Here is a 24,688-nt window from a genome sequence, read left to right on the forward strand (position 1 = left end):
GAATGTATTTCTCCGACGCTTCCCGCCACACCTGGAAACTGTGAGCGAAGTTTGACATTTGGTCTGCGTCGTTTGAAAACTTCCTGAGGATCCATAACGTGACGGTTTAATATCAGAGAGAGAACAAGGAGCCTGGACTGAGACTAAACCACGGATTCTTCTTCATCAACCACAACAACACACTGTGTTTCCTCATCACGTCTTCATGGTGAGTACACCACTTCTTTCCTCTGCTGCCTTTTAGAACTTCGAACTCTTTACAGTTATTACTTGCACTGAAATAATTTAAGGTACTGTTGTCAATAATATAAGTTGATGAATAAAAGCAGTATCTAATAAGTCAAGTCGTCCATCTCACGACATGAATAACATCTCAAAGTAAAGAAGAGTCTTTTGTCAGTGTTTGTCAGCCAGGTCCCAAGTCCTCAAATTCGAGTCTGTCTCAAGTCAAGTCATGCGATTGCAGTCCCCCACCTCAGCTGTCCTCCATGGGTGTAGCAGTTTAGGTTCTAAAATTCAAACTATATAAATTATATTCAGATGTCTCCAGGTCACAGTTCACTTATCATACCTGTGCCTGCTCTGCTGTCAGCTCCCTCTCCACTGTTAAGTAATCCAGTCATGCTGTGAGTGTATTTGCCATTTGTCACTAGATGAATGGAAGGTGGCAGCCACCACATAGCTTGCCACATTCCGTGCAGCTGAAAGAGTAATAGTGAGGGTGAGGAGTACGACTCTGGAGTTTTGATCTAGGAGAAGTAATGAGGAGTAATGGAGGGTTCGTAAAGAATTCTTACCAGTTCATTCTTGAGCTATACCGCCTTTATTCCACCACATAATGTTATGAGTGAAAAACCATTTCATGCTAAGATGGGGACTTGATGAATGGAGAACTCTGCAGATGTATGGAATCTTAACAAGCTCACTGATGGAGCTTTGAAAACCTTGTGATTGCTCCATTAACTCACTCTACAATACACACTCCCTCCATAGATTTAGTCTTTGTAAAGCAGCACATTGAAATGATTCAAACTTGTTTTAATGTGCCGGCCTGCCTTTAAGACACGCTTACAAAGCAACCATCCAAACAAACGTAATTTCAAATGGCGTGATGGCAGGAAACTGTATTCAACCAATATTGACTAATAACTGATGATTTTATTCCAGCACATCCATCTGAAGATCCTGTAATGCTCTTTAAATGTCATTAATAATATTTAAATGACTAATAGACATTTCAACGCTTAGAGAGATTCACAATACAAAAAAATAACAATGCATGATTAACAGCTCAATGAATGTATTAAGAACACAGACAATCAATTTTGTTTGCATGTTTGCTCAAAGTACAAGTTGGAGCAAAAGTACAAAAAATACCGAAGGAAAGGTACTTTTATGAGAGTTAAGATAGATTGTGTTCTGTATGTTTTGGTGGTCATGTGCATATTTGTTTGTCTGTGTATTTGCATCTAGATTCTAAGAACAAGACTAAACAAGGTTTGAAAGAGAGAGAGAGATGCTGTGTGTGCTAATAGGCTTACAGTCTGTAACCATGGCCTGGATGCATGAACATTGTTAACAGGAGGCATTAGTGTCGCCACCAGTGAACATAAATAGTATGAAGAATGCACAGGGGCACCTTTTTGCCCACTTAGCTCAGAAAGCATTGACTAACTTGGTGAAGAAGCTCTGTGTGTGTGTGTGTGTGTGTGTGTGTGTGTGTGTGTGTGTGTGTGTGTGTGTGTGTGTGTGTGTGTGTGTGTCCAATTACTGCTGTGACTGTGATGGCAATGTTCTTTCCTTATGACCATGTATGAATCAAACAAACACAAAGTAAACTTGAAGTTAGGATCATTTTGTTGTATGTACGTGTCTGGATGTGTCCTAATAACTTCTGATTAGTGTTGATGTTTATTGTTAATATGTAAACTGAATACAGATCAGCGGGGGAGTGAGGGGGGAGGACAAGCGGAAGGGTAATACGGCGCAGGACGTAGTGGAAATCCCGCAGTTCATGACTTCATGCATTGGGGAGTTTTAACTGACATGAGCAACATTAAGTTGTTTTGAGGTCGATACATTTTTTGGTTCATTTCCCAGCCCTAGCTGAGGAGGGACCTCCATATTGCGGCTCCTCCCATTTGCTACTGCGCAGACTGTTTGAATGAGGAGGTGGAGAAACGTTTTTTATACTGTCTATGATTTTATTTAGTCCATTTGCAATGTGTTGTAGATCTCTCTACATCTAACTCTCTCTCTCTTCCTAGCTAGATATATAGAGATGTATCATATTTATTGAATACTGCAAAATTATATGAAGCCTATTTATATTCATATATTTCATTTTTTTTTATCCTTCATGTGTCAAACCTTGTATAAATCAACTGTTTGCTTATTTGCTTTGACAAACATGCCCCATAAGACGACATGAATGTGACAATGAAACTGAATACAGGAATTATTCCTTGGTGGAGACTTCCCTTGCTTCCTGAGGCTGTCACTTGACTGACACTCGGCAAGATTGAACTTAATCAAAAAGACAGATGTAAAGTTCCGTCTATTTCCACTGTTCATATTATCACATGGCCTCGGGTCTGAGCCAGTCTGTGGTCAAAGAATAGTTGAGTAACAAGTAATTGTGATCTTAGAATGCACAATAATGACAGCAAATGGCTCGCAGACATACCAAAATCAATGTAGTATAATAAGTCAGCTAATAAGCAGGACCCCTCTCAAACAGCACTCTTTTCTATTTCTGTGTCCCAGTTTTCTGAAAAGACTGCCCTGTGATGGTGGCTGAATTGAAAAGAAAGTAGATAAAAGCTTTAGAGTTCTTTCTGATGAGAAAATAGTAAAAGAGAGAAAAAAGAAAGTTATGTGACTGAGAAGAAAAAAAGATTCTGAAGGTCCTGAAAGATACAGACTTGGCAAAGAAATGAGAAAATGCAATGGGGCAGGAGTTGCCGTACACTGTGCAGTTTGAGTTTACTCAGTTAGAAGTGTACCACTGGATGGGGAGTTGGGGCTAGATAGACATCCAATAGGGAGTGACACACATCACCCAGCACTGCTCTCCTCTGCAGCGGTGGCCCAATTCTATTATCCAAAAACTTTTTTGTTAGCACCTACCTTACTTTTCTAAAAAGAAAAGACAGAATCTGAAGACAATTGACCCAGAATCTTTGACCATTGAGTCTAAGGCATCACTTAAAATATCCCCTCAAGTACCTCTTCCTCACTCACTGTCTCTCACATATCATTTTATTGTAAGTGACACTAAATATGATTATTATATAATTACAAACAAAAAATGTGAAGTCGTTTGTGCTAAAACCCAAACTAATGAGCAAAAAGACCCCCCCCCCCTCCCACATTAAACACAGCCATTTGAGCCCTTGTTAATGTGGAGCAAATTGGTTAGAGCTGTAATTAAAGTATATACAAGTTTAACAGGGTAGACCTGTAGTATCTTCACACTAACTCACTTCCACACTGATTGGTAGTGTGTGAGGTAGAGAAACCTCACGTGTGTTGTGAGGCAATAGTGGTGATGGACGTGCTGACTGAAGGCAGGCGTGTGTGAGTTGCCTCTACTCTTTAGGTTATTTGTGCCACAAGCAGCCACCACTGCTGTCTTTTTCTGCTCCACAGTCAAGCATCATAAGACTGAAGAGGGATGTTGGCCAAGTCTATGTTGATGGTGCAGAGAGGACTGCCATCAGGTGAAGTTTAAATACTTGCTGATGCCTTTTTGACTGTTGCTGCTGTAATACTGCAAATTTTCTCGTTGTGGGACTAATTAAGGAATATCTTATCTTATCTTATCTTAAAAGTTGTCAACTGAGGAAGCTGACCTTGGCCTAAGAATGTTCTCCTCTGCCCTTTGCCAAAAGCCATCCCATTGTGGATTTGAATATATTTTTGCAAGACTGTTCATTCGGGTTCTTTGCCCATACTGAGACTGATTGACCAATTTATGAATCTGTAGGCCCACTGTAGGCATCCCAGTGGGTGTGTTAAACATGTAAAGTGGTTTGTAAAGTGGCCAACTCAATGACACTAGTGCAGTGCCCAATCTAAACATGCCTTTTTGGAGTGGGCTTTGTGCTTGGCCTTTGGTAAGGCTGGTTGCAGCTTTGTTTCTGAAATTGTGAAAGGGACCTGCCATAATTGACCTGTGGACTAGTAAAGACTGACTGCGGGACTCAGTTGTTCACCTGTTTAATCAAAGTTTGGTGAAGCTCAGTACACAGAACCCCAAACTGGAAAATCAGATGTCTTTACCGTTGCTGTGAACATGTTGTCGTTAATGCGCTGTTCTAATGATAGATGTCACTTTAGTTGATGGGTCCCAGCTGCTGCTACTACAGAGCACTGGTTGCTGGGTATATTAAAGTTAATTAATATTAAACGTATCCAAGTGTGAAGCAGATAAGATGAACGTTTCTTAAGATATGTGAACCACCGACACTCACAGATTTCTGGAATTGTTAGATTGATCGTTGTGAGCATAAAAGAACAAACCCTAATTTCAGGCATCCACCAAGATATCAACAGGAATACAACCCACTCCTGCTGGGAAGAACGGAACATTTCTTCACAGCTGATAAGATCATGTGTGATGTATGATAAGAGCACAAAATGTTATTAGCACCATTAACTAAATGATTTTGTCCATTGTGTGATTAGGTTATCAGGCCCTGTGTTCTTGTGTGTCCGCAAGTGTTGGGAGAGTGAATGCAAGTGTGAGTGAATGAGGTCATAGTGATGTATACATTGTTGTTGTGCTGGTGGACTGGGTGGGACAAAAAGTCATGACTGAAAAAGGTAGAGCTTGTTTGACGGTAAATAAATTGAAGTTGGCAACTGACCAGTGTAAAAAGGCAAAGATAGCAGTACTAGCTAAGGATCCTCCAGCTACATTAACATGAAATGACAGATGGAAAAGCCACACTTCATTAATGTTGCTTCAGCAAGCATCCAATAGACAGTAATAGCGATTAATCAGGGCTTTTCAGTGACACAAAGCTTGCTCCAGTGCTAGTGAACTTTTCATGAACTTATGAAACCAATATGCATGGTTATTATTTCAAACCAAAAACATTTAGGGTGTGGAGCATCTCATATTCCTGCTGCACAAACATGAGATTGATTTAATCACAGAAAATAATAAAAATAAATATCTCAAACAGACAAAATGACTGATAACATCAAGTGAAAGAAAAATTATGCTAAACTTAGCTGAAATATATCTGTATAGTTGTGAGACTGAATTCAATTATTAGATTTATCATAAGAGGCACATTGGGTGAAACACAGGGCGACACATAAAACATGCCACTCATGAATCACGGATCCTTCTGCCTCATGCTAAATGGATGTTGGGAAAGGCTTTAAAGGCTATCACCATGAAAAGGATTAAGTTTGTGAGGGAAATAATGAATAGTAGAATAAAATGATCCTAAGATATTCAAAAGATGGATTTCAGGCGCTATAAGACATTAAATCCTTCGCATGCCACAGAGGGGACAGTTGAAAATACATACACACTCATTCTGTCATACATGTGTAAGGTGCACACACATGACAGGTACAATAGCAGTGTATCATACATTTTTACTCTTTCGAACAAACACTGAATCACATACACACTGTTCACGTACACACACAGAAGCATCATATCTCTGGTGTTCACCTTGACTTAGCAGAGGGCTGCTTTCATAAATCCCTTCTTATCTCGGGTCTCAAACGCACCCAGATATATGACCGTGGAAGCTGACTGAAATTTGTAACGCTATCAGTGGCAGTGATGGGCACACTACACACACACACACACACACACACACACACACACAAATACAGTGACCAGTTTTAGAGGAGACTGCCCAATGAAAGGGCTGTGAACCAGTGTTAATTTAGAATATAGTTTTGTTGTGGTTCATATTATCTTCATGACATTGGAACTGGTTTGATTGTCTTAATTGAGCCATTGTCATTGTTTCAGAAGTTGCTTGACAAAATGTGTGATTTGTAGCCTGAAAACACAGAGAGCTTTGGGCTGTATGGAGCTTTATAGCATGTTTCAATTAATTGTCACTTTGCCAATGTCACTGTTTTGGTTAAATCTTACAGCTCTTGTAGATAAATTTTTCTAAAAAAGCCGCTTTACATCACAACAGATAAAATCAGCAACTAGCAGGTGAACATAGTGAAGCATTTAGAAACTTTTCCACAGGAGTTAGTTTTTAGGGACCAAAAGAGATAACAGGCTGTCCTAGGGCAATAGGAGCCCAAAGGTGGTATAAGCAAGTAGCTTCTGGCAACCCATTATTATTTCATGTTGCAAAGTGACATCTAGCCACCTTTATGAGATAACTAAAGTTGTTAGAGCAAGTATCAACAATTTTTTTGTTTATGAGCAAGTGACCAAACTCTCCAGTGGCTGAAGTGATTATAGTGATTATAAAAAATGTTTACTATTGGAACCCATGATGATTAGTCTTCTATCCTGAATTAAGGACTCTTTGCCAAAACATATCCAATTTGTTTTTGTACTTAAACCTAACCAGAACATTGCCATAGCTTTCTCACATTATGAAAGAGTTTCAACAGTGATAATGTTTAACTTGTCTCTACTGCTCACATGGGTGGTATGAGAGAGTTGGGACAAACAGCCTATAGGGCCTTATGGCAACTGTTGCTAACAAGTTCATTTAACAACCTTAACTGTTCCCAGTGCCCCCAACAGGCCAATAAAACTCCAGGTCTTGTAGATTGAACAATCAGCCAGCCAGTGTTCTGGAAGTATTCCCTGACCATCATCAGCTCTTTAATTCAAGTGTCAGGTGGTAAACACAAGCATCACTGTACAGTTTCTGTATGAATCTGCTTAATGGTATTGTCTACTACCACTGCAGATTTATGTGTTACTCTGTTTCTATGTGTATTACTTTTTACTGTTTTAAAAGAAATATATCGTCCTGCGAGGAATAAACATGTAACATTTTTTCCATCTTCAGGCTCGATTAAAAAATATGCTACTCATCTGTTGAGTAACTCTTACTGACTTATATCTTACAGTATTCCATATCCCTGCATATGTTAATATACATCATGTCAGACAATCAACCAGAAAGTGAAACAGGTATAACCCTCTTCAACATTCCTCCACTTTTAGGCCCCTACAAAGAAGGGAATAGATAGGATGAGGAGATAGGTGTGTGAGTGGAACAAGGCTGGTCAAGACACCTGGGAACCCATACGGGTCAGTGCTTGGAGTACTAAATGGCTAATTGCTGATGCAGGTCTTGCTGAGTATCTTAAAACCAGCACTACTGTCTGGGGAAAAGAGGAGCGTGGTTGTGAGAGGAGGAGAGGCAGAATGATAGAGAGACTTGAGGTGAAGCGAGGTAAAAGAACACTGAAAGAAAGAGGTGAGACTTGAATGCACAGGGGCCATGCAAGAAGAGAGATTTTAGACTGTCACACCACTGAGGGACAAGAGGAGAGAGAACATAGGGGTAGAACAGGGGTAGAACACCAAGGTTGGAGCCCTGGCATCCAGAGGGACAACCCACCTGCAGAGTAATGCCACTGGGCATTGACTCTGCCCCTTTTATGATTAATAGAGCTGTCATGTATATGACAAATGCAGTACTGTATGCATGGCCTACTTCAAGATAGCAGAAATGTAGCATTCGTGCTTCTACTGCATCTTGTTTACCCTCTTTGCCTTCCTTTGGAAGAAAAAACCCAACTACTCCTACAAATCCTCCATTTCCCTGCATTCTTGTTTCTGAAGTCCTGCTAATGTCCTTCCTTCGTTCAGGCTATAAAGATCTTCTGAACTGACAATGGGTGTGCCCCTTTTATGTGATTCCAGAAGGACTGTCAAGGGTAGCACATTAAAGAGCAGGATAGGACATTTTAGCACTTAAAGACTGAGCACTGACACCAGTGGAGGACATTCAAGTCAGATGCCTTCTCCTGTAAATTGACACATTTCTCATAGATAACCCACAAAGGGAGCTCCCCTCCCCAACAGAAAACTGAAACACCTTGTCAGTAGTCTGGCTGATACTTCTGGGGCATAGTGATGTCACACAACATCTGCATAATGTGTACCTAAAGACCAGTCTGGTGTGCTCCCAAATAAAGCCAGGTCACGAGAGAGAAGGCCGATATTTCCGACAAGGGATGGGATTGGTTGACACTCGTGCAGTGCCTTTTCTAACCATGTCTGTTGGTAATGGGCTGTTAAGTTGGCCTGTGATATTGCTCTGGAATACTCTTCAGAATTATTCTTTGTCATAAATGATCCCTCCTCAAAAAGTCCTAAAATATACTGTCACTTTTTCTTGTTTGCCTGATGGATGTGTGTTGTTTGCTGCAAAGCCACGAAGACATATGAGTGAGTGGAAACACAAACTATTGTAATCCAATGACAACATTGACAGTGCCTTTTGTAACACTGCATCTTTTTGTGATTAATGTTTTTTCCCTTGGGCCACTGTGCATCCCTACAGTACCCTGATACCCCTTGCATTTGCCATCTGTGCACAGCTTAATCATCCGTGAGCGCTGAGCCTACAGCTATCATAGTATCCACAAGTTGGGTGGGAATTTATTATATATTTTTTTTGTGCAATAGATCAATCGTAGTAAGATTAACTGACAAAACTGGACCTGTATAGGACTTTAACATGCGTTTTGTTCCAAGTGGTGTAACAATGTGCCACATTTCTGCATTTATGTCTACTTTTAAAAGCTCTCTTGCTCAGTGTAGTCCCTCTGAGTTTATACTCTCTCAAGGTCTGTCAGCCTGCATGGAACAAATACACAAACAAATCAGGAGTTATACGCTGCTGGTTCAAGTAGTGATAAAATATGGAACATGGATGTGTATTGTGCACTGTGAGGAATTTCTTTTGTTGTGGCAGGTTAAATGTTTTTCATTTTCTATATTTTTTCCATCCCTTTTTATTAGATAATCTGGGTCAGAGAGAAGACAGCATTTTCATTTGAAGTTGTAAAGTTTGACAGTGTGTTATGAATTCAGCTCCTCGCTGCAAACAGAGACCGCTTGAACAGAACAAACTGCTTGAGAGTTGAAAATCTTAAATGTTTTCCTATAAACTAAATAATAATAGAAGAAGTGAAAAAGTGAGGACACGTGTGGGTCTGTGTGTGTGTAGGGCGGCAGGGATTTTTTGTTTCGCAGTTAACATGCTGTAATCAGCCATTTAGCAGCTACAGTCTCTCCAGGGAGTTGGTACATCAAAGGTTAGGTGAATGCAAATTGTTGCTTTTCACCTGAATTACTCATCATAGCAGAAAGCACAAGGTTTTTTATCCTGTGACCTCCCTTCCCAGAGAAGCTGGGTGGAAAATATCTGACCGTGAAATCTTTGTCATCAAATAAAAGGGGTCAAATCTGCTGCAATGCACTAAAGACATATTGTGAGAGTCTGCCCTCCTGGTCAGTGTGCATCATTTGTTGGATCAGAGCAGTAGAATGAAAACATGGTTGGATTTACATGCACAAATACATTTCAGGATTACGGACACCGATGCTGCTTTTTACCAGCAGGTGAAACTTAGAATTAAGAGGAAAGACAGTTGCTATTTATATAAAAATGTAGGTAACTCTAACCAGCTGATCCAGGTTGGCAGGGTTTTTCCTGCATAGAAAATTGCGAGGCGGGTGTGTGCCTCCATCAAATTTCATGCCTCCTTTGCCTCCCAACAATAGCCGTACCAAAGTGATAATGTTTGTCCCAAGCCAAATCCATCACTAAAAGTGGTTGTTTACTATATACGAATTGTGTAGCTTCCTTATGAAAGTCCCCGAACTTGAGGGAAAGATAACGGTGACACACACACACACACACACACACACACACACACACACACACACACACACACACACACACACACGTGTTAGTGGAGCTGTGCATAACTCCCTGGGTGTCTGCCCCGAGCTTGGCAGTGCTGTGGCCGGGATGTGCACACTCCGGCCTGGGCAGTAGAGCTGCGCATGGCTCCCTGGATGTCTGTCCCGGGCCTGGTTGCCCGCCTAATTTTCGTCCAGGAAAAGCCCTGCAGGTTGGAGATCCTTCACATTGAGATGTGTCCCTGCATGGATTCCTCCCTTTGAGAGTGGCCTGGGACACCAAAGGGCATGTTGAAGGTTTAAACTTTGATACCTGAGACTGTGGATTTTGGCAGTTGGATAGATAGCTGGATTATTACAACTTTTATCCAGGAAAGGTCCAATTAGCTCTCGAATGATGAAGGCTGTGAGCAAGGCTGCCTGTCAGTCAGCAGTCTTACTGTATACCATCAACACTGTTCTAATCTAGTCCCATGCAGGCACTTGTGGCCCTTGTGGTTTGTATGTGCATGTGAATCCGGCCGGGTGTTGGCGTCGGCACACATCCTAACACTTACCCCTTTGTCTGTGTGTCTCCTTGTATTGCTTCATGTCACTTGTGTAGAGTGACTTGTGATCCTTGAGTTGTGTGTAAGCTCTTCCGGAGGTGTGGAGGTTGGGATGAGAGTGACAGCTCATGTTAGCACTTTCACCAGACAGTGGGGCAGATCAGATGCAGAAGATAAAAAATCTAGAGACAAGGAAGACTGACTCCCTGACTTGCTCACTAGAGGTTGCTTGAAACATGACAAGTGCATTCACACATTCTAGAAAAAAAAAGTATGGTACACTCATGCACGCTCGCATGCACACACTCTGATAGTGAAGAAGATATACAGGCTTTTTTTAATAGACAAAAATATATTTTTAACCCTACCAAGTTATATTTTTGCTCCTGAAAATTGGTTTGTTGGTCTGTCTGCAGGATTTTCAAAAAGTGTCTTAACAGATCTACATGAAACTTGATGGAGCAATGGGGGAGATGGCCAAGAAAGAAGGGAGTTGGATCAGCACTGTAATTTTTATCACTTTCTTTTACATTGTGAATGTTAAATTTTAAGTTGTGTGTTTTTTCAGGCATCATAATAAAATGAATTAGGCATATTTAGGGGACTGATATCTAATAGTGTGGGGGACAAGTGTGCCCTGTCAGTGGTATACACTCTACTGCATGCCAAAATCGTCAACACCGGTATTCATTCTTTAACCCTATGTTTACAAAAATACTAGTTTTAGCTCCTTTTTTAACTTGATTAATATCTCTATGCTCACAATCAATGTCAACAAGTGTCAGCAAGTGTGGGATAGAATCTTAGTGGCCCTGGGTTTCAGGCCATTGATTGGTAATGCTTTTTGGAACTCCTGTACTGCCTGAGAACCAGATATGCAAACACCAAGGCCACAAATGCTCACTGCGTATTTTTCAAACCTCCAAGGGCGGTCACATTCACACAATCTCACTTGTGCAGCCGCGCACACATTGATCGATTTGACAGTGGACATTGGGGGACATGTCATCATGGCTGTAAAATTGAAATGACTTTCATCACTTGCTGAGGGTGCCAAACAAATGGATCTGACTCCTTCTACATTTACAGAGTCGTGGTTTGCACATTTCTTCGGTCAACAACACCTCCATTTTGATATATCTTTCCCCTAGTGTCCTTTTCTTTTTCTCTTTCTCTGCCCTTAACACTCAGTCACACATCCCTTTAGTTATTTTCTCCCACTTCTCCTTTCTGCCAACAGCCCCTCATTTCTGTTCCCTCTTCAACTTCTGTCTGCCTTATAGTCTCTCCGTCTCTTTTGCTCTTTACCCTATAATCCCTCATTTATAATCTGCTCGACAGCTCCCATTTAATCTTATGTATGCTATAATCCTGCATTTATCATCCATCAGTACAGTACTCAGCTTTGACCTTTGCACAAGAGAGGTTTGCATTGTGACTCTGCTTTTGAGAAGATATGTGATCAATGTCATTAAAATAGTTTACTACAATAAATAGCAGTGTTATAATCTACTGCAGGGTTTATTAGAGTGACACAAATACTGGTCCAGGAAGCCAGAGGAATATATACCGTTTGGCAGTGAGTGGGACTACACTATTATTAATATCGAAGCACTATTCAAGCGATTGATGGGTTTTGTTTTCTGGTCTCTGAAGCCAACAGAAATAATTGTTACCTGTAGCTGCTATTGCTCAGCAAAATGTACAGACTGTTGCTTACATTTTTTTATGTTTTGAAAAATGTCATAGCTGTTTTTCTGCTGTGTCTGTACATGTATTTTCATTTTCTTCTCAATATCTCCCTTGCACTGAGTCAGACGTAAGACTCTTTTAGAATGACTATACGTACGAAGACTGTTTTCTTAATCACATCTCTCAAGTGAAAGTGAAAGAAACCAAACAATATTCCTTCAATTTCCTCAAAGTGAAGCCACAGTCAAAGCCCAATACTTTAAAACTGTTCTCCCTAAGTGAAAGAAAAATATCCCTTCGCCCATCACTACTTTGTGTTGAGACGTGTTGCTGATGTGACATACAGCCTTGTGATCTTCAACAGTTTTTCTCCTCCACAACCGATAGACAAATAAGGACTTGCACGAAACTTCCATCTCTGTCTAGCTGTATCTGTTGTCTCATATCATCTCTCTCTCTCTCTCTCTCTCACAACTCGTTCACCCTGGCACTTCCTCACCTCCCTCACTCTCACATCACAGCGAACATTGTCCAGAGCAGACAGGAGAAGCTGTCATGATGTATCTTGAGAGACAGATTACGACGAGCACTGCTTCTGACATGGTAAGTGGGTGTAGCAGAGGCCCGAGGAGAGTCTTTCTCATAGATGCCGAGATTTCGAAAAGAGGCTGATGGTACGCTTCTAGTGCTTCGGTGGCATATGATGACCCCTTCGGCTGCATATGCTGAATCTCGTGGTACTAATGTATTCCACTGGCACATACCGTTTCCTAACAGCAGGGGTCGCTTGAAAGTTGCAGGCCACTGTCAGACTGCTCCCTGATAAATGTCACCCCGTTGGGCATGGTTTATGACAACAACTAGCAGAACATAGGCCCATAAGTAATGGATTTTTAAATTTCTCGAATGTGTTCTATTGCTGTTATGTGTGCAATGCTTTTGAAATGATGGTAAAACAATTATCCTTTGCCGATGTACTCAAAGCTTGCCAGAATTTTTGTTAGCTACTGAAGCCCGTCTGATAATACTGTAATTATTTGTGACATATTAGCAGAAAAAGATCACACATTACATTAGGTAACATTATGGCTTGTTATTTAAATACACTGAATGAGCATAAAGTGAATTGGTTGCATGCTTTGTCGTTTTGTAGCGACATGATACGATTGACATGTGTCTGATCTGATAACATGGAGGAGACCTATACTGCAACCAGCCACCAGGGGGCAAATGGCTTCATGCTGTCCATCTTCATATATGGTGTGAATAACCGGGACCGGAAGGGAGCACTATACGTGTTTTATAATTAAATCTCATTAAGACTAAATCCACAGCACAGTCTCATAGTCTGAATTATTTCATTAAGAAGCTAATTTCTTTCTTGTGCGTCTCTCTTTCTCTTTTATGTCTCATCAAGGGCACACTTAATGCCATAAATGACCCAGGAGCATATACCACATCTATTATCTGTGCTATCTTCTCTTGAATGAAGAACTAAGTAGTTATGCATTTACAGTAAGTGATATTTCAATTCTGCAGGTAGTGACAGACATCCATATTTGAGCTTTATTTAAGATGGGGAAAATAACTGAATTCAAATAAAAGCTAGATTTTAAAACATTGTTGCTCATCAAAAGGGCGGATTATCATTGACATATGGCTCATTCAAACTATTTCACACATTATTTAACAAATGCAGTTTATGGTTCAATAAATGTTATTATATTGTAATGTGTCTATCCATGAGGGACATGAACTAAAAAGAGAATTTGACAAAAACGCATATGAAGATTTGCAGGCCTTTGTGAATTCATGAGTGGTATTCAAGGTAATGGAAAACTGATGGTAGATTTGGTTTGAGCTATCACCTGCTTTGTCAGCAAAGTGTTTGTCTGAAAGCTTCGCAGCAGTGAAGCGGAAACACCGCTCTGAGCAACATGACATTCAACTGTCCTGCCTGGAAAAAAAACTGTTATACCAAAATTTAATTCACAGGTTCTATCTGCTTATCTGACCCCCAAAGTGAGTTGAGCGATAGTTTGAGAGCATTCTCTGGAAGATTAAAGTCCTCTCTCGCTAAATCTCTGTCTCCCATTTGAATCCTGAGGCAGGCGCACTATAATCACCCTCTCAAATAATGTATTCACCATTTGGAGGGATGATCAAAAGTTTATGTAGTGATGCCAGGAGACGCCTCATTTTTAAGATGTATTTTTGAAATTTGACTCAAATCACAATAGTGTTAGTTTAAGCTTTTTTCACTTACCCTCATTTTTTAATTACCATCAAAAAATCTGTAGAGCGTTCAGGTTTGGATTGGCGACCATTTAAGATAATTCAGTGTTGAAATGTTAAAGTTATTCTTCTGCCTGTGCTTCAGATACATGACGACGTAATGTGATTCAGAAAGAAAAAACTTAACTTAACAGTGGATATAAACTTTTTATTTTATGATTTCACTTCATTTCAGTGCTTTTGATGCTCATGTAACTGTTCTGTGTAAATTGTGGATTTAACCTCAGAGGCCATTTGCCCACAGTGTCCTTCATGTCCAGTGCAACATCAGAGATTAACTGCATTCACATCTATCAGAAACCCTCAACATAATATATTCCGGTTTCCTTGCCCCGAGTCAGACCTGACATTGGGCCTCTGAAACGAAACAGCCTGTGGTCACAAAGCTCCACAGTAATCAGTTAACAAAAGAGCTGAAATGATGGATCAATGTGAGTTAGTGTTATCTCCCTTAGTGCCTGCAGCACATAACACAGGAAGGAAATGTCAGTGAGGTAAAGCGATTCACATTCAGTGTTGGAACATAGCTACGAGCTGCAGGATCTAAAGTGCATGCAGGTCTCAGAGGGGTTTAGTGCCGACGCTCTGATGGTTCAAGTCGTCGTGTCATGAGAAATAATGAGTTGAACCAGAGGCGAGCATCTGTATTGAGACATTAAGGGTACAATGCTTTAAGTCAGTATATGAAATTCCATAAATAAGTTGTCAAAATGTTACCTTCAACACATGCTGACCTAAATCTGCCAGGTGGTGTTTATGACCCTGAAACATCCCAGTTGTTGGGGGTATACATGTCTGACATTGGGTGGATGTTTGATCATTACTGCACAGTATCTGGCTCGTAATGATATCAGCAAGATAACCATGCCTGTATTGAGATTATTTTGGCTGGATCTTTGGGGTCCTCCTTCCTCTTTACCACCTCTCTACCGACAGTTTTCACAATTTCATACCACTTCTCATGTTAACTTTCCATCTTGGCTTCACCTGCTCATGGCTGTTTATTCAACTGAGGTCATTAAAGTCCAGATCTCAGTATATTTTCAAAAGTAGACATTTATTTGTAAAAATTGTAAACTTTCTCATTTGATTAATCATTGCTTCTCTGTAGGTGGGTGGAGTAACTGGTGTTTTCTACGAAATATTCACTTAATGTTATGGATGATCTCCTTAAAATCTATTCAGCCATGTAAAAAGTTTTACATGACACATTGAGCAGTTAGCCTTTTCTTCTGAAATCCATAGTGTACAAAAAGTTATTCTAACCCAGAGTTGTTTGTCTACAAGAGTACTGAAGTATAACATAAAGCCAACTGAGTTTGATGTTTTTCTTCAGATGTCACAATTTTTAAGTGTTAAACAGTGGATTCTTTAGTGCTTTTGTCATCTTTAACAGCCTTCAAACTTGAAAACATTAGATGAGAAGAGCAGCCAGATTTATTGCTTCCGTTACAGTGAAACTTAAAATTGGCAATTTGTTTATGGCTGGTGTATATGTGCCCTTCTGTGTACCTTTGTTCGTGTTTGTTAGATTGTGTTCTTTTGTGTGTGTGTAGAAAGTAAGGCCCCCTCCCTACATTTGGCCTATAACACGCTGGCAAGCTAACGTATGGCTCTGAGCGTTCCCAAGCCTTCCATCTAATTGGCTCTCGACAGGGAACATTGAAGCTTCTATGCATCCCATAATGCCATCACTTACTAGATCCAACCACGGCAGTTAACTTAAATCATACACAAACACGAATACTGTACTTGACACTTTGTGTACCCATGAAAGCAAACACTGTCTTGACCCAAGGATAAGTGCTTATGAATGTCAGTAAACATTTCCATCGTGATTTGAGAATACTGAGCCAAAACTGGGCTGACCAGCATCTGAATCATGTCATTGAAACTATGTTTATGTATTGCTGCTGCATCTAACTCTTTCTAACTCGCCGAAATGCAACACAAAAAAACGTATTTATATAAAACATTCATTTAAAAACAACCTAAATGTATGTGATAAGTTTAAACTCACTTATAAATCTAAATTTGGGAAACTATCATAACTCCTTCAACTGTGTGACCCATTTCTTTGCAGTACCATTAAAAAGTATTTTCCAGGAATTCTACCTCTTGAGAATAAATCAGGCAACCTCTCAAAACACTGTGCAGGTCTGACAGGTGGATTCACTCAGGAGTTACAGAGCTGAGAGAGATAACAGATGGTGAGACATCCATATGGGGACTCAAAGACATTGATGCTGTCACGATTAAAGATAAAGAGTCTGTAGAGTATAAAAGAGATTGTTGTCAAGGAACTCTGAAAATAAGAAAAACATGTTTTCTATTGTTTATAAAAAAATAAATTCACACTTAACATTTAACAAGTTAAAATGATGTAGCTCTATTCTTATGTAGGTGTACAAAACTGTTATATTTATATCAACTGACCTGTTGTACATGTCTTAGAACAGGATCCATCACCAAGCACAATATGTCTGGATTTAAGTTCAATGCTATTACAAAATCTGTATTCTGTTTCCATTGTAATACAATAATGCATGGTTCTCTGTCTCAGCTAGTGTGTTTTCTAATCTGTGGGCAAGCCCGATGATAAGGGATCGATCCTCAGCAACCTTCTCCTATCCAACATTGATTAAGTCGGGTTGGTATGCGTCGCCTCCACTTGTGAGACAAATAAATTATCGTTGATTTGAATCAGACACGTGTGATTGAACAAAGGCCAGAACACATGGAGAGTGTGGGCAGGCAATCGATCCCTAGTTGTGCCAACATGCTAATGTGAACAGTGATTTAAGGCCCGAGAGTCTAATAGGGCTGCTGAACTTAGAAGCAAGGACGTGTCCTTCAGCTCATAGTTATGCCACAGCTGTTTCCTCCAGAGCCAGAAAATAGGTTGGAAGTGCTAAATACTTTTCTTAAGCACAGTTTTGATGATTGTTTATTCTAACCTGCACGGTAGCCTAACAAACATCAGCAGATGTCTGTAGATGCTTTTTAAAATGTAAGTAAGATTTAAATCATACAGCTCACAAATGGCTTCATTAAAAATGAGTAAATTATTTTCAAAAAAATCTTTCACACACAGCAGATGAATTCTTTTGGTTCTACGGAGGTTATTTACAATAGCAAGATGGAGAATGTGGAATTGACTCATTTTAAACAACAATGCCCATTTTTCATAGTAATGAGAGAACAAGTTACCCAGTGAATGTCTCTGGCTCATTAATGTGTTTCTAATAGTTTGGGGTATTGAGGATGTTTTGTCAGGCTTTGTTTGCAGAGGCAACACTTTGTAGTAGGAATTATTTATTCTTGGTTGTGGTCTTTAAATGGGATTGTCATTGCTATGAATTAAATGTAAACAAATTTCCCAACTGTATCTTTTAAAGTACCATGAATATTGCTAAATATACTGGATGGATGTACATATTAGATGTACATTTTGTGTATTGATGAATCTAGTGCACTAATATTGGGGTTTTTGGTCGGATTAGAGGGCAATCTGCTGTGGACAGATTTTCTTAAAGTGGCAAACTTGAAAGTTTGTATTGAAAATGTACATTTTATATTATTCATAAATTAAATGTAAATTCTAGAAAGGAGCTGTCTCATTTTCTGAAGTTTACAGGATGATGACTGAGCCAATGACTCACTCATACAAAAAACAACAACAACAACATTAAGTGCTGTTTTAGCTTCAAGTTAAAAATATTTTACAGAGAACATTACGAGTAGACTTTATTATGAAGTAGTCACAAGAAATACATTGTGTTTGTGGGTGAGCCTAGAATTTACTGATATTGTTCATACGAAGCAAGATTTTCCTCAGTTTGAGTGAGCACTAAGAAGGAGCAGCTACAGTGGCTGTTAGATGAAGAGCTGCTGCTGCAGGCTGCACACTTCCACCTCCTCAGTGAACTAACCAGGTAATTTCACTGTACCCTGGATGTGACTGAGATTCACCTTATGTGACTCTCTGGGTTTTCACACATTAACTAAATATACAGTACATAACTGAAAAAGTGCCTGTTTGACAAGGTTAGGTCAATAGAACTGTGATAGTGTGCACCTCATTTTAAAAACCTTGCTTGACACACTAACACAACACATGTGGAGTGCAGATGGGGAAAAAGAAGCCCCCTCCATTTATCGTGTTGAGAAAAGCCACTGTGGAGTGGAAATAGATTGATTTGGGCCACACATCATTAGACGTTTTCCCATATGACCTCACCCCTGGGCTGCCTTTGATGGAGAATAATGCAGAAGAGAGAAATTGGATTGACTGTGTTGTATTTGTCAGTGGAAGTCTCTTAACATGCCGACCTGTGAGCAGATGGCCTTCTTATCATTTAATAGGAAAAGTTGAACCATCTGATTACTCTTACTCCTCATTTACGCTGGATCCATACAGCTGGAAAAAAGTGAAAATCTAAGTGAGTTAAACACAAGCACATACCTCATCCAAGCATCAGCTATACCTCCTGAAGATATCGTTCTTTTTTTAATCTGATTTTCAGGTTTACAGGTTAGTCTGTATATGAAAAACATTATATAGACACAGAGTCAGGAGACCAGTGAGGAACAATGGTGCTTATGTATAAAAGAATGATCACCTTGAAGATCATCTTTGCAGTGTATCAGTGTGTAAGTGTTTCATTTCTGTGCTTATTTGTTGCTCTAGGCCAAAACACCGGCACTGTGTTTTCTAAAGCTGCTACAGGTTGCATAATTACAGAGCAGTTGGGTAAAGAAGCGATGCAAAATGGCATAACTTCTCATTAATCGTGTCTCGTGTCCGCCTTCTGCAACCTCAATCCCTCACTGAAGACCTGGACAGAAAACCAATGTGGAGCATGCAGCAATCAAAGAGCGTAGGTGAAAACCAAAGAATCAACATCTCCAGTCACAATAAATCACCTGTTAACAAAAAACTGGATATGCTGGGACTCAGAAACCAATCAGCAGACATGACTTTTACTGAGCACAAGCAGTGATGCCAGAATCAGTGCATTATAGCTTTGACTGAAGGTGTCTGTGGAGGAAAGACACAGGAACTCTTCCTTTGACATGGAAATGCACAGAACCTTTACCTCTGAGAATTACCTGCCTGGCTGAAGATCCCTAGAGATGAAGGAGAGGGGGGAGGGAGGCGTTTTGATTAAAGAAAAAAAGGCTTCAAGTACCATCAGTGGAAGTGGATGAAGAGAGGTGGAGAAACAATAAAGTCAAATCCCTGAACAAATTTTGAATGAAATTCCCATTACTGGTCTTTCAGTCGTTCGCGACATGTGCTGACACTGAACACCAGGGGGTTGATGGGTGTTTTGGAAATGTGTGGGGTTTTTTTTCACACATGTAAGACACCAAGCTGTGACAGAATGAGAGAGAGGTGGATGTCAAGTGAAGAAAATCTCGAGTGTTTGTTGTTCTTTACGCAATCATAATCACCGTGGTCAGAATGTTGCTGCTGTCTCGTGTGGATGTTTGAGGCTGTTCGACTTTGTAGCCACGTGAGAGACGAGCTGAATCCAAATGTGCTCCTTCTCTGCTGGTGTACTGGGTCTTTGGAGGCTTTGCTCATATATAGCATGACATTTTCTTTTATTAAGAGCTGACATCACATGGAATCTGAGTGAGATGAGATTTGAGATATCAGTTTGTATCCAACAAATATATGGTGACCTTCCGAATGTGACTACTGGCCACTGATGTTCTGACCTGTTCACATCTAGAGGAGTTCAGGTACAGCAGCTACACAGCATGTCCTGTTTGTTTCTTGAATCAGCTGCAGGCTTCACCCAGCCAAAATGTTTTTTATACAATGAAGACAGGGCACTGTTCAGTACAACTGTGCTTGCACGAAAGAACTGGTACCTGAAATAAAAATAATAAGTTGAATTTACTTATGAACTAAAGGACCAATAGCAACTTCAAAAGTTGCCTGTGTTGTACTTCTCACTGTTCTGTACTGCGTTGTTACACCATTCATATCAGCTGCTGAAACAGTGTTTATCTACAGTTGTCAAAGAGTCATCGTTTCTAACACAATTGCTGCAAAGCCTTGTGAGCTCTTGCTTTGCTGATATCAACCTCAATCTTACATCTCTTTTTCTCTTCATGCATTTTGTTTTTACATAAACTGTGTCTGGAATACTGGAAATTTCATTAAAAAACACAATCAGGACTGAGAAAATGTATATCACATGACCGTTCATGTACCCGTATGAACAGGAAGCACATCGTCTGCTTGCATTCAGCAGTGGTGAAAAGTAAGAGCAGGGATTTACTCTCTGGGACTTATGTGGTGGAACTGTTACTGACCCTAAGTGTTAGCAGTGCATTCACCGCTGGTAGTCAAGTTGTGACTGATAATTTCCAATCAGTCTAAGCAAAGGCAGGTCATTGTTTCCAAACATCTCCAATTCTGCCCTTCCACATTTAAATGCAGTCGAAGTTTTCAAACTTTAAAAGGGCCGGCAGCTTTTTAAGAGACCCAAAAACTCTGTAGTGGACGAGAGGAGTAAATGTATCAACAGTGATGCCCTTTAAAATGAAAACCTTGTGTGTTTAGCTTTGGAATATTGTGTTTTATGTCTGCCTGCATAGCAGCTGTTTGAGGCTTTCAACAGCATGACCTCAATAGGCACTCCAGACTTTGCAGGTACACGTTCAGTGTTAAGTGCGTATAAAAGAAGTCCAGACATTTGGTTTCAGTCAGAGGTTGTGACTCATCAAATCATCTTCAGAAAGCTTGATGTTCAAACATTGGTTTCTACATTTATGGGCTTTTTGCATGAAGAATTTAAATGTGCAGCTGCTTTTACTGATGTGGAATAAACCATCAGGATGGATTGTTCATCAGCACCAGTGTTTAACAGTCTTCCTCCAAACATCTGCCATTTGAGACTAAAGTGCTGCACTCATACACCGACAGCAGGAGGGAGAGTGACATATCCATTCAGGAGAGTAATATTTAGCATGCTGGTTGGTGGAATGGATCACAGCAGTCTCAGTTACTGATGAATTACCTGGTGTCTCTTGTCCTCCTCCTCCCAGAGGGTCACTTTCTCAGAGGCTTCTGTCCCCCTCCATCACCACCTCCCTCAAACATACTTTGCTTTGAAAAGCCTTCGTCAAACTTTAATTTGTATGGAAATAGACATTCTGTGTCTCGAGATAAAGTCGGCATTTTCAGAAAAGTTAGGAGAAGCAGAAGAAATAAACAGTTTCCAAAGTAAACTGACCGTGTAAAGAGGAAACTGTATTCTGGTGTTGTGGGCCATTGAGCAAAATTAGTTGGTGTACGTGTATAGAAAAGGAAAATGAACTGAGAAGCATTGCTGTGTGCAGGGAGGGATCATACTTTGTTTCTGTGGGGCTGTGCAAGTGTGAATGTATGCATCTGCGGTACCAAGGACATCACCTACAAATGCAAATGCAGAGCTTTTTTTGGTCTAATCTCTAGTGCCCTCCCCTCAAAATCCACTTTAATCAGAATTTGGTGGAAAGGACTGAACTCACAACTCTGTCTGTGCATAGGAATTAGCTAAGCCCTCATTTTTTAATCTGTGTATAGGCCTTGATATGACTCTGCGTCCAAACTTTACTCTTTGTCTCTCATCGCACTCTCTCACACACAGATAAACACACACAAATATGCACCAACACCCACAGATGGATCTCAACCCAGATCTCCTTGACATAGTTTTACTTCTCTGAAAAAATTCAGAGATCCACAGATAAACTTAAATGTACAAAAGGGAGCACGGTACATGTTTTTAAATGTAAAACTTAACCGCCTCAGTCCAGAAAGAAAAATATCAGCAAGTGCACTGCTCTCCGCAGATAACAGAATGATGTATTCATTATATCAGCATGCCCTTGGGTTAGATAATATAGAAATAGAACTGAATGTGTCTCTATTCTGGCTCATCCTACTATGAGCTGTGAGCTTTGGAGACAGCCATCCCAAAATACTGGCAGGACGACAGGAGAGAGCACACAGACATTTGGGCATGCAAATTCACACATGCACGCCCTGGCATCTGCACATACAGACACAGTCAACATCCCCTGAGCTCGGCGTGCGAACAGGCATTCTTGTGTGTTTTTTTGTTTTTATATCCGGAGCACCCTCCTCCAGTGGGGAGAGCTACTCGCATTCTCAAGCTTTGCAGCTGAGCCAGAAGACTGGTGTCTTGAGCACCGAGGCAGAACAATGATATGACACAAGGACCCACGTTGTCACCTGAAACAGGGACACACAGAGTGACAGCTGCCACCAGACACTGGAGTCTGTGTACCAGTGGCCTGCTGAGACCGGGGCAGGGTGTCCTCTGACATGCACATATGCATATAACTTCCAACACGCACACTACAGCATGCTGAGACATATCTGATCATGTATGCAGTCAGTCAAACAGATGTATTGCAAACCACAGTCAGATGCAAGCTCATGAGGAGGAGAGGCGGGAGGCATTGCTAATGTAAGAGGATACAGTTTGAGCAGGATTGATGGAAAGATTAAAGGAAGTTTGTGGTATTGAAGTAGGAAAGCAACCATTGGAAAAAAAAAAAAAAAAAAGCATCTAATTGTGCCGTTTTACAGGATGCAGGGACAGTGGCATGAAGAAACAGCGAAGGCTTTCTAATAACAGCTCCCTGGAAGAAGTCTGCTGTATGTATCTGTGCGGTATCAGCAGAGCAGGCAGAAGGCGAGACGTTGACATTTGAGGCTGTCATCACAACTCCAATCTTTTAAATTAGGCACAGCACACTTTACATGATGCAGTGGAGAGCCACTGAAGAAAGTAGGAAAAGTTTTTGCCACCATTCTTTATCGTCTGGCTACTTTTACTGTACTGCTTGAACTGTCCTTGAGAATAAGTAAAATCTACTTTTCAACAGGGAAAAACATGAAAAGGTTTCCTAATAAGCCTGACTGCCAGTCATCTATTATTTAAAGTCTGTGTGGTTTGGCTCTTTTTGCTCATATTGAAGTGTTGTTGAGCAACTATTGATGATCCTGAATTATTATCGCTGGTCAATCTGCTGTCTGCTGAGTCATCAGCAGTAGTGCTCGCTCTATCTTTATTATAACCCGTGTCTTGCACATCATACTGGGCTATAATCATTAATTTAGTTAGCTATGCTTATTAGTCTTGGCTTTGCAGCAAACTCAAAGACACTGGACTACCGTTTCTCTCATGTTTTCAATGATGGATGAGATTGTCTTGGACACAGTCAGCTGTTGACAGTGTCACGTCTCATCAGGTAGACAACTAATTTAAGTGAAATGATTAGATGGAAGCTGTGATTAAAAAAAAAATCAATTTAAGATATTATTACAGGGTGAACTCTTAAGTCTCAATGATGAAGATGACACTTTCACATGATGATAATGGGAAATGAAAACCAAATGATTTGTACCATGCAAGCTACCCTCTGTTTTGCTATACAAGACAGCCCATATACCATACAATATAAAAAGCTCACAGAGTCTGGGTGTTCCAGAATAACACAGGCAGTGAAACAAGCTGCATTCAAGCTGAAAGCTATCAATTAAAAGGCAATTAGTTTTGAGCTCAGAGGGAATTCAAAGTTGCTCCGGTTCCTCCTTTCCATCAAAGTCTTGTGATGGCTTATTAGCATCAAACAATGCATTCAAAGTAAACTTGATTTGAAAGTGCACGGCAGTGAAAAAAAACGAGGGCAAAGTTAGGCAAGACAAATAATGAGCCGAGCTGACACATAGAGAGAGAGGGAGAGAGTGAGCAATAGCAGACAGAATTTAATAAAGGTCAGCAAGGCACAGAGTCAGAAGGCGGAACATTCCTTACATGCATTTTTACGTGAATTAATATGAATCCTCTCAGCTTCCTGCTTCCTGCTCCCCCATGTATTTTCATTAGCGGCTGCAACAAAGGGAAGCTGTTACACCACTCTTCATTACAGCGAAAAAGAACAGATTTAAATCACGATGACATTTTTCAGAACATGATCCAGCTGAAGTTTGTGCAAAGTATAGAACATGTGTCTGTAAGAAATGAGACCTCTGCTGCAGGAACAAAGCTAAGGAGAAGTCATCGGTGCATGTACAGCATATTGCCTGAAATTGAATTGACAGAGTTACTTCAGCGGCTGTGTACACTTTATCAGCATGAGGCCCATGATTAGAAAGCTCGTCCGACTGGATCAATATGCTTAGGCTCCATATAATTAGTTTGGGCCTCACCATCATTGTCCACCCTAA

General features: G+C 40.4%; 1 long non-coding RNA gene across 1 annotated transcript in view; it reads left to right on the forward strand.

Annotated features, from left to right (window-relative positions):
* Positions 1-18: 18 nt before the first annotated feature.
* Positions 19-24,688, forward strand: part of LOC109635766 (uncharacterized) — a 130,246-nt gene continuing 105,576 nt past the window's right edge. The window contains exon 1 of the long non-coding RNA XR_011246149.1: positions 19-208. This is a non-coding gene — a long non-coding RNA (uncharacterized lncRNA). The remainder of the gene's footprint in view (positions 209-24,688) is intronic.

Source organism: Paralichthys olivaceus, chromosome 15 (genome assembly GCF_024713975.1).
Source record: "Paralichthys olivaceus isolate ysfri-2021 chromosome 15, ASM2471397v2, whole genome shotgun sequence".
NCBI lineage: Eukaryota > Metazoa > Chordata > Actinopteri > Pleuronectiformes > Paralichthyidae > Paralichthys > Paralichthys olivaceus.